Source organism: Macrobrachium nipponense, chromosome 24, assembly GCF_015104395.2.
Source record: "Macrobrachium nipponense isolate FS-2020 chromosome 24, ASM1510439v2, whole genome shotgun sequence".
NCBI lineage: Eukaryota > Metazoa > Arthropoda > Malacostraca > Decapoda > Palaemonidae > Macrobrachium > Macrobrachium nipponense.
The window spans coordinates 24,392,164-24,399,663 of NC_061091.1; the positions used below are offsets into that span (position 1 = coordinate 24,392,164).

At 35.3% G+C, this 7,500-nt stretch overlaps 1 long non-coding RNA gene across 2 annotated transcripts in view; it reads left to right on the forward strand.

Annotated features, from left to right (window-relative positions):
- Positions 1-7,500, forward strand: part of LOC135205523 (uncharacterized) — a 236,147-nt gene that overhangs the window by 122,365 nt on the left and 106,282 nt on the right. For both annotated transcript variants that reach the window (XR_010312550.1, XR_010312549.1), the window contains exon 2: positions 1,489-1,708. This is a non-coding gene — a long non-coding RNA (uncharacterized LOC135205523). The remainder of the gene's footprint in view (positions 1-1,488; positions 1,709-7,500) is intronic.

Consider the following 7,500-nt stretch of genomic DNA (forward strand, 5'->3'; position numbering starts at 1 on the left):
ACAAATCATATTGAAAAATGAGGTAAAAAATTTTCATGATTATAATGGCTAAAAAATAAAAAGAATAAGAGATTTAATTTGAAAGGATAAATGATTAAATCGACGAAAGTGTTTTCGTAGTAAAATTGGGAAAGCAATTCTGATTACTTTACGACATGAAATGAATGCAGGATGAAAGGAAAACCAACAGAAAGTAAACGTAAGAAGTAAAAAAAACGAATAAACGAAAGACAACCAGAAACTGATGAAAGCAAGGAAGGGAATAATGTAAGAAACAGGAAGCGATGAGTAACGACGGCAGAACAAAAATCGAGAAGTCACAAGACGCGGAAACCCTAAAAGAAAGAGAAAGAGAAAAACGAAGAAGAACTTGAAGAAAGGAGAGATGGAAGAAGAGATGAAGAAGTAGGAAAGTGGGACTTCTATTAACCGACAAGGCATGTTGTAGGTATCTCGTTATCGACTTGCTTAATTACGTTGGCGCCTCAAGAGACTAATGTGCCGGGGATTTTCGTAATATAGTCTCTCTCTCTCTCTCTCTCTCTACTTTAAGATTCAGGCTCTAATTCTTTTTTACCATATCAGTAACATATTCACATTTCTGTCTTTACTAGAGCACACTTTGAAAGTTAATTCTCTCTCTCTCTCTATCTGTGTAATTAATTCTTTCTTTTTCATTATATCACATATTCGCTTTCCTCCGTCAACTGATCATGTGTGAAAGGTACTTCTCTCTCTCTCTCTTTCTTTAATCAAGTCTCTAAGTCTTTTCCACTATATCAAAAACATACCCACCTTCTTCGGTTAATTGTTAATGCTTGAAAGTCTCTCTCTCTCTCTCTCTCTCTCTCTCTCTCTCTCTCTCTCTCTCACACACACACATATGAAATTCTGTTTACCACTATATCTAACTCATATTCACAACCTTCTTCTATTGACTGGTCACATGTGAGAGGTACTTTCTCTCTCTCTCTCTCTCTCTCTCTCTCTCCAGAAACAATTAAATTTTGGAAAAATTTACTTTTCTTTTTTGTAATGCTTCTTGATTACAACAAAAATTCTCTTGTCTGAATGACAACATCTTCATGGCATTGTGGTATACACGACTTAACTGTCACACAAAGGTAAAAATGTTTTATTTTTCTAATTTTTCATTATGTATGTATGTAAAACGCACATTCATACATATTTTCATGCGCACACATACTTTATAAATGAAAGAACGTGTATATATATATAAATATATATATAATATACTATATATAGTATATATATATATATATATATATTGTATATATATATATATGTATATAGCGATTTTGTAGGATTTTAAACTTGAAGAAGTATATAGGTTACAGTTAATTTTATGCGTACAGTAATGCTACATGTAAATACAAACACATACATAAACATACACACATACTTTACAAGTATATCCATCGATACACGCGCATGAGCTTTTTTAATTCATATATAGCGATTTTGTAGGACTTTAATCTTGAAGAAGTGACACAGAAAAAATAAATCTCTTTAGAAGCTGAAACAACTGAAGCATTTCATGACTCTTTGTTATATTACTAAAGCAATATAATAAGTGATGCCAAAGAGAAGACTCTAGAGGAAATTAAGAAGAAGAAGAGGAAAAAAAATAAACAAGGAATTAATAACACATCGATTGCTGACGGTCAGAAACACGCCATGACAGAAGGTAAGTGTACCAGTGTGTCTGTTTTTTTTTTTTTTTTTTTTTTTTCTTTCTGTTTGAGTCATGAAGGGTTGACTGATTTTTTAGAGCCTTAATCTGGCGTCGCAATAAACGTGGTCAACAGTGACTACTAAGCACTCGTTATATTGAATGCATTTGTATAAGGAAATCATGAAAAAAGTTGATTTTTGCTAATCTATTAAATGCTGTCATAATAATAATGATGAACAACTTCAAAAATTTTCGTTGTTAATAGGAAAAATTGACGAATTTTTAAAACAAAATTCACACACAATCAATCACACATGAATTTAAACTGGATTGAAATGATACAGAAAGGAAGAACGAGCTGGTATGAAGTTTAGCCACTGCCTGGGTGTATAAGGTTACAGGAAATAGATGTATGAAATCATCACAAGAGGCGATTACTGAATGTTTCCTAGATGGCTTTTCAATGTTAGGTGTATTACGAACGCGCAAATACATCTAGAATACGAGAAATATGAGGAAATATCCCCATCGTGTTTACTTTTCAGAGAGACCTTCTCTCTCTCTCTCTCTTATCAAATTCTGCTTTAATTTACTGCAATATTCCAGCAAATCCGAAACTCACCTCCCTCGCACTTCCTTCCGGCAAGACTCATTAGTGCCGAGAAACCTAAAGGAACGACACGACTGAAAGCTAATGAACTTGATCGTTCTTTTAGCCTTCCTTTTCCAGTCTTAAGTGTCTGTATCCATCTGCATCCAACTCTTGAAAAGAGGTGATAATTCCAAGTAAGCTTTTAACCGTTATTCTGTAGCTCTTACTTTTATTACGGGTTACGGGGTTAAAGCTACAATTGGGATTCATTTCAAATTGACTTGATTATTAGATATCTCCTCCTTGCAATAGCTTCATTGACTGTTATAATAATAATAATAATAATAATAATAACCAATGCTTTGTTTCACTAAATACACTATTGTGAATTTCATACATAGAGATGAAATACAGGCAGGTGCAATTATCCGATATCTATTCTTGGTATAGCTATATATATATATATATATATATATATATATAATATATATATATATAATATATATGGTATAAATGCTTTATTTCGCTGTAATACACTAGTGAATTTCATACATAGAGATGAAATACAAAACACTAAAGTCTTATTAAGAAACTATTAATAATAAAAAAAATAGGTGTAAAAATAAAAAAGCGTAGTACTCCAATTCCAAAACTAAAGTTACCACTGGTCATCTCGTCAGAGTGTTTAGGTTTCCCACAACATCATTACTTGTTACGAATAGATTTTTATCTAAATAAGTTGGTGATTAATGTTATAAATGGTCCTTTTGCCCATACGACCCCTGAAGACATTTTCTGTTTGGGATTTACAGATTAGCATGTCTCTTTATTCCTCACACCGTTGGACTGTGGACGAGTGGGTTGCATACTCGACTATCACTCGAGTAGCCAGAGTTTCGCTCCCCGATACTGCCAATGTGGAACCAGAGGAATTTATTTCTCGATATACTGCGGTTCGGATCCCACAATAAGCTGTAGGTCTCGTTGCTAAGTAAGCAATTGGTTACTATACTCTTGTTTTTTTCCATCTGTCCATCCGCCTGTGGTGTTTGCGTATGGTAACACTGCGTCCCTGGCTTTAGATAGTTACATTCAGGATACATTCAACAATAATAACAATATCCTATTTCGAATATTAACGGTGTAATTCGTATACAGTAAATTATTAAAACACTTTTCAGTTGCAAATGTACTCCCAGATATCCTTTTATTTACCAAAAACTTAGACGTAGCGTAAGTATTTGAAGCCCAGGACGCAGTGTTACCATGCGCGACCACCACAGGCGGATGGACAGATGGAAAAAAACATAGTATAGACACGTAATGCAAATCTAATCTTTCGGGCCAGCCATAGGAGAGATGTTAATCAGCTCAGTGGTGCTCTTAAACTAAGATATACTTAAACTGGACTGGAACAGCCTCCTCCCAGAGCAAGTCGTCCAATTGCATCTTCAGAAGTTCAAGCAACGGTGCAATACATTACTTCCCTAATAATGTTCTCCTTGCATTTTATTACATTTTTATCTATTGGTCAGTTTATTAATTACTGTCACTTTTTCAAGAGTGAAGGTCTCTCTTTCTCTCTCTGTATCTTCCCAGATGTTATTCTGTCCTTCAGGCCAGGGCTACGTAAGGACGTCAGGTTGCTTCAAAGAGGGTGCTCGTCGCTTGCGACGCGTCCCTTAAATGTTTGCTCAATGCTTCCGTGAGTTGTATTGACCTCTTTCAACGTACAGTTTATATTCTCTCTCCGAGTTCGCCTGTGCTTTTCTCCTCCTCAATGGCTCTTAACCCTACTTTTGAAGTGAGAACCTCTCTCTCTCTCCTCTCTCTCTCTCTCTCTCTCTCTCTCTCTCTCTGTCTGTGGCATATTTTCCAACGAATGAAAATTCTCTCTCTCTCTGATTATGACATATTTTAACAACGAATGCAAATTCTCTCTCTCTCTCTCTCTCTCTCTCTCTCTCTCTCTCTCTCTCTCTCTCTCTCTCTCTCTCATATTATAGCATATTTCACACTCTCTCTCCCTCTCAAACTATGACACATTTTACAACAGATGAAAATTCTCTCTCTCTCTCTCATATTTTACAGCAGATGAAAGTTTCGCGAAAATCTCTGAGGAATAATGTGCAAATTTAATGGAACTTCCCCTTCTCGAGATCAGCCCATCAACAACTCCGTTTTCCGTGTTAGCTAATGGGCTTTATTGGGGTTTTTTTAATGGGGCTTTTTAAATCCCACCCACTGTCTCCCATTACCGTTCCTTTCTCGTATCCGATTTGGAATATGGTTCCCAAATAGTGGATACGAAAAATCGGGGTTTCAAGTTTTAAGTGAATTCTCGGTGTTTTGGTGGATGTTCCGGTTATGCCCTATTACACAAACGTACGCACGCACATACACATGTGTGTACACACACACACACACTTATATATCTATATATATATAGTATTATTATATATACGTATATATATCTATATACATATACATAACATTACATAATATATATATCTATTATATATATATATGTATATATAATATAATTATCAATATATACGTATATATAAATATATACTACATATACATTAAATACATATATATATACCTATATATAATATACTCATCATATGATATATATATTCACAATCATATATATATATATATAGTATACCTAGTATAAAATTCATAAATTAAACTAATATCAGTATATTATATATAATATACTTAACATATATGTACGTGTGTGTGTAAATAAATTCTTTTGTTAAACCAGGATACGTCTCAAGTATAAAATACCCATCAAAACTATATTTCGGTGGACTAGCTTCCACTCTTATCAAGCAGTAAATGACAGGAGTTACATTAGAGACATATATAGTGGGAGATAGGCCCTTAGGTGATGCCTGGGGTCACCACTAGGCAGACGTTGGTTCTGTTAATTATCCTACTCCATTTATCGTAGCCTTAAGGAAGACATTGTCTACATGGTCATAGTCCCAGGCTCCATTGGAAAGGTTGAGTCTATTATCTTGTTGTTTTATCTCGAATTTCATACAAGAGCAGCTGTCGATACAAATGTCAGATGGTAGGATCTTCACTGGAAAAACAAGATAATAGGTTTAACCTTTCCAATGGAGCCTGGGACTCTGACCATACAGACAATGTCTTCCTTCAGGCAACGATGAAGCGGATAAGGACAATTAACACAACTAACGTCGGCTTAGCTGTGACCCCAGGCATCACCTAAGGACATATCTCCCACTATTTATTTCGCTAATGTAACTTCTTCTGTCATTTACTGCTTGATGAGTGTGGAAGCTAGTCATCTGAAATATAGTCCTTAGCTTTAAATCAAGAGTGTTTTCATGGGCCTTTTATACTTGAGAGAGAGATATATATATATATATATATATATATATAATATATATATTGATATATATATATATAGATATATATATATATATATATTTATTTATATATATATATCATATTTTATGTAGGTATATTTGTATGTATATGTAAAGAGAAGACTAGAAATCTTATCTTCTAATTTATACCAGAAACGTTGGTGTAAATAAAAAATAAGATACAATGAAAGAATGTCTTTCTGGATTATGGAATGATTCTTTAAGAAAGGTAAAATAACATCAAGAAAATCAGCCCTGAAGAGAACTGCACTTTACATTTAAATAGCAATGTGGTTATTTTCATGTTTTCTTATTAATAAAAATAAGAGATATATTGCTCCAAAAACCTGCACGTAATTACCATCGTGCTGATTAGCAGTAATGGGTTTTGCTTGCCGTAATTGTGCATTGAGAAAAAGGTCCTCAAGCACAATTGGAAGAAACGAGAACAAGCTTCTCTGTGTTCTAGAGAAAGATGACAATTTTTCTGAAGTAAAATGACAAAAGAAACTAAGACCTGCAGAAGGGCATTGGTTAAGTGCAAAAAATAGGATGAAGAGAGCAGAGAGCCTTTGGTGGATTATGAAAAATAGGGGAGGAACATAAGGCAGCCATTAGTTAATTTGGTAAACCGGGTCAGGCCAAGTGGAGACTGTGAAATAGAAAGAAACCAGAGGTGATCAACAGGAGGTTGTTGGTGCAAAGGGAGCAACAAGAGGGGATCGGCAATAAGCTCCTGGTGTTGATTAAATGGAAAAATCAAGATCAGATCAGCAAGCTTATAAAGGGCATAAGATCAATATCAGATCAGCAAGGGTATGAAAGATAAAATCGAGATCAGATCTGCAACGGCATAAAAAGTATCATCGAGAATATTAAGGATATGCAATCAAGAATAAATCAGCAATGGTATAAAATCAAGATCAGGCACAAGAAGGGCATAAAAGGGTATAAAGTCAAGATCATATCACCGTGGGTGTGAAGAGTATAAAATCAAGATCAGAATGCAAAAAATGGAAATAGTATAAAATCGAGAGCAGATCGGGAAGGGTAAAGGAAGCTAAGGACTGAAAGGGAGGGTGGGACCTTCCTTACTGTCTGAGCTTTCCTTTCTCCCTACCTCTCATAGCCTAAGGAAGCTAAGATGAGAAAGGGAGAGAGAGAGAGAGGGAGAGAGAGAGAGAGAGAGAGAGAGAGAGAGAGAGAGGGGAAAGGAAGCTAAGGACTGAAAGGGAGAGGTGGGACCTTCCTTAACGTCCTGAGCTCCAGTCTCCTCTTCCTACCCTCTTCATAGAGAGAAGGAGAGAGAGACAGAGAGAGAGGATGGAGGGGAGGAGGAGAGAGAGAGAGGAAAGGAAGCTAAGGACTGAAAGGGAGGGGTGGGACCTTCCTTAATGTCCTGAGCTCCTTCTCCTCTTCCCACAGATCCAAGTTCGCTCGACTATGTTGACAGGACGACTGGTGGTTTGGTGAACGAATTGTGATCACAACTGAATATATTATCACTTACACTATTGTTCTGTGCATTAATACAATTATCAACAGGACATCATTCTGTGGATACTTAACAATGAATGCTAGTCATCGAAAGCTTGCAACTTTCTTAAATATCTCGACTAGATACCATCCAATTTGAATGAGGTTCCCGTTAGAGATATATATATATATATATATATATATATATATATATATATATATATATATATAGAGAGAGAGAGAGAGAGAGAGAGAGAGAGAGAGAGAGAGAGAGAGAGAGAGAGAGAGAGAGAGATTCATACTTCAGCACACCAAGTCCTTGCAGAAAA